Raw genomic sequence first — 11,887 nt, 5'->3', positions numbered from 1 at the left:
ATCAAGGATTTTATCTTTAAGTTTTGCATAGCTATTGCAATGGATATTAGAACCCTGGTAGATAAAATAGAGAATACTAATTAAAACCTTATAACTTGTTTAAAATGTTGAAAAGCAAGGATATTATTTTAAGAACTAACATAAGCCTGACCTCAGCTATGATAGTGAATAAGGAAGAGTAAAGAAAAATAAATGCATTTTATTGGTGTGGGTGAAGAAAATTGAAAGTACCACTAACGGCCGAAAGAACAATTCTCTGTTTTACAAGAAGTATAGCCAGACTACGTTTTAGAGGCAAAGATGGTGATATTTAATCTAACACATTTTGGAAATGTTGTCAGGAGATACCAGACATTAGAGATGAGAATCATGATTGGTGAAGTGGAGGGGCAGATAAAAAGAGGCAGGCCTTTGATGAAATGGTTTGATACCGTGGACACAACAATGGGCTAAATATAGCAACGATTGTGAGAATGTTTCACTCTGTTGTACAGAGAGTCACTATGAGTCAGAACTGGCTTGATGGCACTTTGAATAACTACAACATAGTATACAGATACATACAGAAATAACTAGCAAGGTAAGTGTGTACATCTGTTAACTTGCACATATTACCCTTCCAGTAGTATTTGGTTTACCTTTGGGCCACTCATCCCTGGTGGCATGGTGGTTTGCACATGGAGCTTCTAACTACATGCAGAACAAAACCACCAGCCACTCCACAGAGAAAAGAGGAGTTTTTCTACTCTTGTAAAGATTACAGTCTCTGAAACCCACAGGGGCGGTTCCACTGTGTCCTACAGGGTCCCTATGAATCAATTTTGACTTCATAGCTGTCAGTTTGGTTTTATGCTTGAGACACAGCTCACCTATTTTATTCTCGTGAATTTGAATGTAACTTATTTCAAGGAGCCTTGGTGGGGTAGTGGCTATGCATTGAGTGCTAACCGAATTATTGGTACTTCAAAACTACCAACTGATCAACGGGGGAGACATAGGCTTTCTACTCCTGTAAAGAATTACAGTTTCAGTTTCATAGTGACCCTATGCTTCCGGGTAACTCTGAGTTGGAATCAACTCGATGGCAGGAAGTTTGGTTTTATATTTAAAGATATATTGGTTCAAGAGAAGTATGGCATTTCCTTGAGATAGTGATTGTTTCAAAGATAGAAAAAAAATCATAGTCAGAATAATACGTGCCTGTCAGACTTAAAATACCTGGACTTCTGTTTAATTAACAGAGGAGAATGATAATTTTAATTTACGAAACATGCTGAATCAATTATGCAAAGCCATAGCCATTGGAAATATTTTGCAAGGAAAGAGCACCTTCTTGAGAATAAAGACAACAACAGAAAAATCTGCTGCTCAAGGTTTGCCTAAAGTGTTGAAAGGAAGGGTGATATTTTGGAGAGTACAGTGTGCCTGATCCAAGTCATGGTATTTTCTATTGTCATATAAGCATGTGAAAGTCAGACATTGAAAAAGAAAGCCCAAACAAAAATCAATGCATTTGCATTATGATTCTATTAAAGATATTTAAAAGACCTACCAAAGATACATACTGCAAAAACATCTATCTTAAAGATGTACATACACAATATTCCTTAGAAGCAATGGAGAGATCTTGTCTTACATTCTTTGAACATATTACAGGAGAAACCAGACCGTTTAGCAAGAAATTATGCTTGGCTAATTTGAAAGGCAGTGAAAAAGAGGTAGGTCTTTGAAAAGATGAATCAACACATTGGCTGCAGCAATGTGTTAAAAATAACAATTATGATAATACTACAGGACTGAGCATTGTTTCATTCTGTTAAACTAAGGATTCCTGTAAATCAGAATAGACTGGATGATACATAATAACAAGAAAAAGAAAAAAATGAAATTAAAAGCAAGAGCATAGACACTGGGAAAGAGGGGTGTCATCACCCCCTGTAAGATTGACATGGGGTTTGTCACACTTCTGATCACCAGAAGCATATTCAGAACAAAGAAGGATCCCACTCTTCTCATAGCCAGCAACCAGAGTGTCAACTCATGTCTTGATCAACACTGCTTATGAACGTTCAAGATGACTGTGCTGCTGCAGGCCACTTGACAGTTCACCCCTCTCCTTTCTCGATGCCTCTTTTCTTTAAAGCTTCTCGTACTCAGTATTCACATCCACTTCTCCTCCCTTGCTTCCGAAGATCAGATTACAGGATTCTCATCTAGATCTCTGTTATTTATCCTCTCGTGCTTTTGCTGTAGACAGTCTGTGTAGTGTGTCTGCCTAGTGCACGGTCTTTATTTCTGCTTTGTTTTATGGCTCGGTATAGGCTCATTTAAAATGCTACACGCATAGTTTAAATTATCTTTTCCTTTTCAATGGAATGTAAGTTTTTGTAAAATCCATGAGTTCTATTTTTGCTCCTTGATTTGTCACCAGTTTCTGAAAAAGGCAAATATAGGTGAATATTTGCTGAATGGAAGAGTTAACAAATAATGTGGTCAATAGGGAGAAAAAAACTAATACCCTTCAGCTGCTCCAAGTACCTCTACACCAAACTTTTGTACAGCTTCTGAGACCTTCGCTCTGAATTCCATTTTTATTTTCTCAACAATCTTGTTGCTATTCTGTGATGGTTAAGTTTTTTTGCGACTTGCCTGGGGCAGGTTCTCAGTAAGATTTAGTAATCCCCCAAGATGTGATCTTGAAAATGTGGGCTCACCCCAATAGAAATAGAAATTGTGGAGAGGCTTACTTGAATTTTGTGGGATGTGCATACTGCACCTGGATCCAGTTCTCTGGACTTGAGCCAACAGCCAGTTGTGCTACTTATCTATCCTAGAACTCACCATACTTGTCACCCTTGGAATCATCCACCTCTGTAGCCATAAACCTGAGCTACCTGTCTTGGAATCGTTCACCTTTACATGCCGAAGCCTATAAGCCCCTGGACAATCTTGACTTCCTCAGTTCCTGCAGCTAGTTGTTTTAGAGATGCCTCTATATTAACATCTGACATATGGGTTTGGAACGTGCCCACTTGTGAACTATTTACTTGATAGAATTACACACACACCCACAAAACATTCACTAATTTTGATTCTCTAGAGGATCCAGCTTGAGACACCATCTTAGTGATGAAAACATAGACAATTAAGCTGTATTTTGGAATCCATCAGAAAATGAAACAGATGGATATGCATTTAGATATGCTTAAGAATTTGTATGGAATTTTTCTGCTTATCCCGTATACCTATGTAAACAGTGTGCATAGGAAGTGTGTGAATATATCTAACTACACAAGGGAGGAAGAAAATCCAACTTCACATCTGTCTAAGGATGAAAACAATGGTTAGGTTATTGTGTCAACCTGGAGTTTGTATGAAGAGATGGGTGGAGTCCAATCTATCAATAAGGTAGCAGCTTGATATTGCCTCCTTTGTGATGTGGCCTTTTGAGAAGGTAGCTCTTAGGAGAACTGAGCCTTCGTTTACATTTCATTTTCCTGCTAGCTTGGAGTGTACATCTGGCTGTGAAGGCAGATCATGTGGTCCTGGGAATTGTTGGAGCCCTTCTATGTTCCTGTGCCAGCAGGATTAAGGATACAGTTCATGTGTTCAATGAACTTCTAAGCCATGCTAGCAGGCACATCTCTTTCTCTCTCTCTCTCCTCTTTCTCTTTCTCTCTCTCTCTCTCTATCTCTCTCCCCCCATTCGTCAACCTCTCCGCCATACAATCCCATGGCTCCTCCCCTGCTTAGGCAAGTGTTACAAAGCTCCTTTAGCGCTGTTGATGCCTGAAGTCACTCAGCCTTACTTGATCCATTGGTGTGGAACCAGCTGCTCTGTTATGTGCTGCCTTTTGTCAGGAGCGGTATGATCAATAATTACTTAATGCTCTTTGACATTTTGGAATGCTTGGTTTATTCACTGCAAGCACACATCAAACAATCTAATAATCTTAAAATTAATTTAAACTACTAAGTATAAGACTATCAGGGCAAATGCAAGAGTATAAAGGCAGCACACTACACACATCATTATTCCAGCATCGTAGTCCCAATAAGCATTGCCTTCATCGGTGTCCTCACCCCAGCTAGAGTTGGACAGAGCAGGAGTTGATGTCTCCTTGGTTCCTAGCTCTCTGAAAATCAGTGTCTCTAGCTGGGTTTAAATACACAGTTCAGCTGGCTCGTTAACATCCTCCTGGGTTTTTCAGGGTCCTCCAGACTTTTGGGGGTGGCTCTTCAGGCGATCTGTTGATTCTTAGCAGTTTCAAGGACTCCCAGCAGTTCCATGGCCTCCCTTTTCATTTGGGCCCCAATTTCATACTTATTTCTTCTCTGAAATGGAGATTCTTGGGTTTGCTTCTTGTAAGGTGATTCAACATCTTGCAAGGTAGTTCAACATCTTGCAAGGAAGTTCTCTACTGCTCTCATTACGTTTGGGTACTCGTGCATCAGTTGCTACCACCTCTCCAAACAGCAATCTCAGAGGTGCTTCAGTGATCGCTTTTCTCCTTAATTGTCATGGGGTTATCCCTCCTGTTTCTAAGATGGCTCAGTTTGCACCTAGCAGAATAGCACAACTGAATAAGAAACTCTTATTAGACCGTATACCTCATTTGCATGTTCCCACCCAGTCATTTTGTGGGAGTTATAAAAAATAGGGATAGAACAGTCATATCAATCCTATCAACTAATTTCACTTCATCAGAAATGACATGTGGCTACATCTTATGCCCATTGATCTTTTCAGTATTATTTCAATTTTAACAATGAGCTAAGTTTAAGTGCGTTATTAACATCGCTTAAACCAAATTTAAATCCTTCTTTTGATCTTGGCACGCTATATTAAACACTTCTGTAGATCTAGGTAACTGGAGCTTATATGGCCTTATCAATATACTAATAAAATATGTAACTTTTAATAGCCATATGCTACAGCTCTTTGATCTTCACATGTGGTATCTTGATATTCAGTTTTCCCTCAGATTTTCAAAATCTTTTATAATGTCTTCTATTACTTAAACAGGGACTTGTGAGATACCAAGGGAATGTGTATTTCAATAACCAACTTGACCATCATTGTTCACTGTGGTTCATGAGTGATTGTATCACTTAGAAAAGTGCCCTTTGAAAAGTAGCATGAGTCATGGAAAGGCCATTGTTGAGAGCATGATGTGCTAGAGCAGCAGTTCTCAACCTGTGGGTCGCAACCCCTTTGGAGGTAAAACAACCCTTTCACAGGAGTCGCCCAATTCATAACAGTAGCAAAATGACAGTGATGAAGTAGCAACGAAAATAATGTTCTGGTCGGGGGTCACCACCCCATGAGGAACCACATGACAGGGTTGCAGATTAGGGAGGTGGAGAGCTGCTGCTCTAGCAAGTAGTGCCATCTTTTTCAGTGTGATGGAACCGCAGAGTAATTGTCACCTGTGGCCAATGCCCATGCTGCTGCAGGAACTATCTCCTAGGGTAGAAATGCTGAATTGAATACACTTGACTGCCTAAACTTGACTGAATTTTTTTTTAAAGGTGACAATTACTCTGTGGTTCCATCGCACCAAGAAAGATGGCACTACTTTTAAAACTCAGCACCCGTGCCCGCTGGTTTCCTCTTAAACTAATGATCATGAAATTCACGTGGTCATCCAACCATAAAACCTTGAAAAAAGAGCATCTTTCTCTCATTTTTCTAAACAAATATGTTCACAATTTCTCTCTTCTCAAACTCACAATATCTTTTCCCTTTCCTCACTGTCAGTCAAGAATAGTACTTCTTAATTTCCTGATTGCTTAGAAATAATCAAGATAAATTTGCTATATGCTCTTATTAACAAATACACCAGCCATCATCACTTACAATTGATCCTTCCATGAAATCTGCTCTTTATTTGATTTTCTACATTATCTGAATGTCACTATCAAATATTGTCCATTACAGTTAATAACTTTTTCAGAAGCCACTAAGTAAAAGTATATGACTATAAACTCAAAAACTAAACTTCCTGCCATCAAGTCAATATTTAACTCATAGTAACCTATAGGACAGAGTAGAGATGTACTTTTGGGTTCACAAGGCTACATATGTAGATATATAAAAAGAAATTCATAATACAAATTTTTGCCTACATAAGATTTCATAATTGCAATTTATACTGAATGTGTTCCAAGTTCCCTTAGATGTGTGGTCTACTTAAATTATTTGGATTCTTCAAATACCCACACCCTTCTTATGTGTTATACATTATTATTAAATAATAAAATTTTCTTTATCTACCAGTGTTCCCCATATTCACTTTCTGCCCCTCCTCCATAATTTACTCCCCCCAGAGATTTTATGTAGGATTAGTGGGTGTTTTGAATGGTAATATAAACTTCTCATAGGTCTAAATTACAGGTAGCTCAAAGAACCATTTTCCACCCCACCCCCCATAACTTGTTTTTCCATTTGCAACAAAACTGAGCAGCCTTTGAGCATTCTCTGTTCCAATTTTTAAGTCACAAAGATTGTGTAGGATCCAAAATAAAATGCATATTGAAGGTAGAGTATACCTTCAAGAAAACTAAATATAGCCATGTTTTATAGCCCAGGTAACAGCGGATGAAGAACTTTCTTCTTGGGAAAAAATATCTGATCTTTTTGCAAGATTCCCATTATGCTTAAGGAGCACATAGGAAAAACAAAATAGCAACAAGAAGAAGAAGAAGAAGAAGAAGAAGAAGAAGAAGAAGAAGAAGAAGAAGAAGAAGAAGAAGAAGAAGAAAGAAGGCAGTCATTTTAAAAGAAAAATGTGGGTTTGTTTAAAAAATTTACTTGGAGAAAAAATAGTAAGGACATCCAGGGGACAAATAAAACAGCAGAGCTATACACATCACCATTAGCAAAAGGTATAAAGGAAAGCAGGCTAGAAATCAGAAGTGATTAGAAAGTTGAAGCATGCAGCGGAAATGGTAGGCTTACTACTTCTTAGGGATAGAAGAAAAAGGAGGATCCGACAAGGTGAGGGTTGAAATTCTTAATAACTACTTTACCTCAGTCATGGACAATTATAATAGAAATAGGATGCTCAGGGCAATAAGAGTTAATGAGAAAAACATGTAACTTGGCAAAATTTGAATCATTTTTAGGTTAAAAATATCCAAGTGACTTACAATAATTCAAATCAGCAGACTATTTGATATTCACTGTAGAATACTAATGTTCTCCTTGTAAATCTAGTAAGGTAACACTGAGAAAGCATTTTACAAACTAGAATCTATTTTTGAAACGTTTTTCCTTTTTCATTTACAAAAGTCTATGTAAAAATATTATTAAAATGCTAAAATTATAATTAACCACCACCTTTCAGTTTGTTCAATCCCTTGAACAAATCCACCATAAGTAAATAGTGTTGATATTTTGATGAGGATACTTCTAGATCTCTTTCCAAGTCTTGGCCACATACTAAAAATATGTTCACATATCAGATATAAATCTCTGTCTGTAAATTTAGCTTTTTAAAGTAACTTTCATTTTCTACAGTAGCACTAAAGTTGTATAAGATGTGCTGATTCTAACAGTTCCAAAACATATTTTCTGTTTATTTTGGATTCCTTACACGTTATCTAGAGTTATTTTATAGATATGGGTAGCATACACAATATCAGAAATTTGGAAGTAGTCCTGAATGTTATCAACTTAAACATGAATGTATCCAAAAAGAGATATTAGGTTAGTATGAAAGAACTTCCAACAAGATGATGCACTAGGCAGATATGCGAAACAGATCACGAGAGACCAAATGAAACAGATATGACCTGAGCTCCAGAGAAAAATATATAAAAATGGATTGACTATTGACTCAAAGAAGAAATTAAGAGAAAATAAGCAGGGGAACTGACAGCTGACCTGATGCAGCATGGCCATCTCAAGCTTTTGTAGGTAGAATTTGATTGACATATGGAGACAGCAATCTGACAGCATAAGCATATGCCAGTGGCTGGCTATCAGAGAGTTGGGATCCTCTCTTGTACACCACACCCTTTTGCTGTATAGAGAAGTGGCCAGTCCCAACCTCATTCAGCTAGTAGTCTGTTAAACCCCTAACACACACACACACACACACACACACACACACACAGCCCCTGCTCTGGCTGAGGTCAGAGTCATAAGCTATGGGTCAGGTTAATTGTGCATGATCACCAAATCCATAGAAATGTGAGTTCTGCTTCATCAGAATAGCAGGAAATACTGTGCTAGACAATAGGCATGTGAGTAGCTACTCTAGATAGGCAAAACTCCTGATATGGCCATGGTCCTGTTCCTAGTTACTCTCTAAACACTCTGACTAAGATGCGCTTGGCCCAGGCCATGGTCTTTTCCATGCCTCATATACATGAGAAAGTTAAACAACGAGTGAGGAAGACCAAAGGAAAATGGATGCATTTGAATTGATGCTGGAGAAGAATACTAAAAGTACCACAGACTACTAAAAGGACAAACCCATCTGTTTTGAAAGTATGACCAAAGTGTAAGAAGGGTATGATTTCATCTTGCATAATGTTGATCTATTGTAAGAAGAAACCAATCCCTGGAGGACATCAGTGAAAAAGAAGAAGATCGTCAATGAAATGGATTGACACCATAGTTGCAAAACAGCCTCCAGCACAGGACAATTGTAAGGATGCCACAGAACCACTGAAATGGTTACATTCTGTTGTACATAGTATCACTATGGGTTAGAGTCAACTTGATGGCACCTTACAATGACAACAGCAACAAAAACTACAAATAGATATACCTTATAAATTACAATGGAGAAAATTTAAGAATGAAATGCATAAGAAAAAAGGAAAACTATATAAAGCATTTATAAGTCAATGATGTCAGGGAAATAAAATGTTTGTGTTTGTGCTTGTGTGTGTGTGATTTCTTACATTACAAAGAGAAAGAGATTGGTTTTAAGGAATTGAAACAGACAATTGTGGAACCTGGTGTGTTAGTATGGGCACTTTAGAGAAACAAATCCACAGAAACTCAGATGTATAAGGGAGAGTTTTATATAAAGGGTAAGTGCACATCAAGAAATCATCCCACCCCAGTGATGCCCAAGCCCACAAGTCCAACATTAGCCCATATGTCTGATACCAATACACAAAGTCCTCTTCCATCTCATAAAATACACACAATGACGCTGACTACAGGAGGAAAGCCAAATCAGTGAACATGTAAGCATCTCAGGGTTGGCAGGGGGCTCCACATGGGTACTCCAGCACGCAGGGCTGCATAGGGGTAGGGTCATGTGGCTTCTCCCCGGGGATGTCATGCAGGAAGCTACCCTTGCCAGGTGAAGCAGGGAACTGGCTTAGGCAGCTGCACCCTGGTCTGACCTTCAGAAAGCAAGAGACCCAAGAACTAGAAAGGCGAGGCTCAAGGAGCCATTTATCTCTCTGCCCTTCAATTAACCCCACATGTGTTTATTGGCCAGATGACACAATAAACTAATTACCTCACCTGGCAAATCAGACATTTATAGGATAGGCAAATAGGCTAGAAACATAGACAAGATTTCTGTGTATCTACAGACTTGAGGCAGAATTTTTGCTCCCAGATATTTGAATTTTCATTTGTAAGACTTTCACCTGATTAGATAATACTCCGTGACTACACATATTGAAGGTAATCTTTACTTTTAGTCAACTGGTTTTACATTTTAATCTTATCTGAAAAATATCTTCACAACATAAAACAGTCAATCATATTTCACAACCGTCACATTGTGTTTGACTAATAACTAGGTACCAAGCCTAGGCAAATTGACATGTAAAATTAACAAATACACCATACAAATACAAAATAGGAAAAAGTGATGCAGCTATACAAATATCACATGAAAAGAAAAGAACTAAACAGGAACATTCCATAATGTTAAAGTGATCAATCCCTCAAGTTGACAAAATTATTTTAATGAATGTACAGCATATATATATATATATATATATATGGAATTAAGTTAATAATAAAATTTATTTGAACATGTTGTTTGAAGAACAGTGGAAGCCCAAAATCTATTGGCAGGGTCCACATATAGATTGTCTCCAATGAATTCCCTCTGACCATAATCCAAAAATGTAAATAGATTTATTATCAGACAGAGAGCATTGTAAAGCTTTTTATGACAGATATAGTTGTGCTAAAATCTAATATATTACCACTTAACCTCCCTTTTGACCTGCTTTAAAGTTTTAAAGTTGTTTCAAGTTTTGTTTCTGTTTTGTAAGTGAAAGGCAAACACAAATAGGATAGGCCTCTGGCGAATTTCCTGTGCCCATAGACCAGGGATGTGAATAACCTTTCTATCATGCAGAATGCATTGGAAAGCGGATTATTGCAGAAGAGTTAGGTTAAAATTTAACACCTTATCATTTGATCTCCCCTTTAACCCATTTTAAGTTTGTTCTAGTTTTTCTTAATTTTTGCATTTTCCTTGATTGTAGTTTTCTCTGCTTTTATTAGTTTTTTTTATGTTTGATATTTTTGCATATGAAATGCAGGATAGGTAAATCTATAGAGACAATAATTAAATAATGATTTCTTGGAGCTATCCCAGGGGAGGATGGGGAAGATTTGGAGCTAAAAATAATGAGTACAAGAATTTTTAAAAAGTTTTAAAATGGATTATGGTGATGAGTATACAACTCTTCTTGATATAATTGAACTATTGAATTGTATAATATGTGAATTATGTGCCAATAAAACTATTTTAAAAAATATAATTTCTAATATTATTGATTAAATTGAAAATATCATTATCGGCTCAACTGTGTAAGAAACATTAGAATATTATGATTTTATGTCAATAAACATATGATGTAAAAAAAATGGCCGAGAACATGGAGAAATAGGCAAATCCACAATCTTAATAGAAAACTAAATTGGCAAAACAGTTAAATGCCTCTTAAAATAATGCAAGTAAGCAGACAAAAAATAAAGTCTTAAAAACTGCAAAACCTCCGGATAGGGCAAGATATGACAAAATAACGAGGTATAAATTACCAAGGGCATATGAGGGAGGGGGGAATGGGGAGGGAGGGGGGTGGAAAAAAGAGGACCTGATGCAAGGGGCTTAAGTGGAGAGCAAATGCCTTGAGAATGATTGGGGCAGGGAATGTATGGATGTGCTTTATACAATTGATGTATGTATATGTATGGATTGTGGTAAGAGTTGTTTGAGTCCCTAATAAAATGTAAAAGAAGAGAAAAAAATGATTAGGGCAAAGACTGTACAGATGTGCTTTATACAATTGATGTATGTATATGTATGAACTGTGTAAAGAATTGTATGAGCCCCAATAAATTGTTAAAATAAAAAAATTTTTAAAAATAAATAAATAAATAAAAACTGCAAAACCATACAATGAACAAATTAAACTTTGCTGGCACGTAAAATTGTTTCCACTAAGAGTAGATAAATACACTTTATGTTCAAGTGTTCAGTAAACATTTACTAAAATTTAACACTATGCTGCTTTATGACCTAAGACACAATCATTTTCAAAGATAGAAACCACATAGATTTCATATCTATTTCATTTAGATTCTCATATCAGAGTGCAATTCTATTAAAAAATTTTAAAGCAGAATTTTAAACAACCTAGAATTTTGTCTTTAAAGCACAAAGAATATATTAAAATGGATTCGTTGAAGCGTGGGACACACAGAAATGGAATATCCTGTGTTCATAGATAGGAAGATTTATTAGTGTGGAAATATCAATACTTCCATCTACAAATACAATTCAATTTTGATCCCAAATTCAACTTGATTCTTTAAAGAAGTGGAAAAATGATTTACCAACTTCATATGGAGATTCAAGAGGACCGGGATAAGCAAGGAATTTTTCAAAAA

This window comes from Tenrec ecaudatus, chromosome 3 (assembly GCF_050624435.1).
Source record: "Tenrec ecaudatus isolate mTenEca1 chromosome 3, mTenEca1.hap1, whole genome shotgun sequence".
Taxonomy (NCBI): Eukaryota; Metazoa; Chordata; class Mammalia; order Afrosoricida; family Tenrecidae; genus Tenrec; species Tenrec ecaudatus.
The sequence above is the reverse complement of the archived record's forward strand: the minus strand, read 5'-3'. Positions refer to the sequence as shown.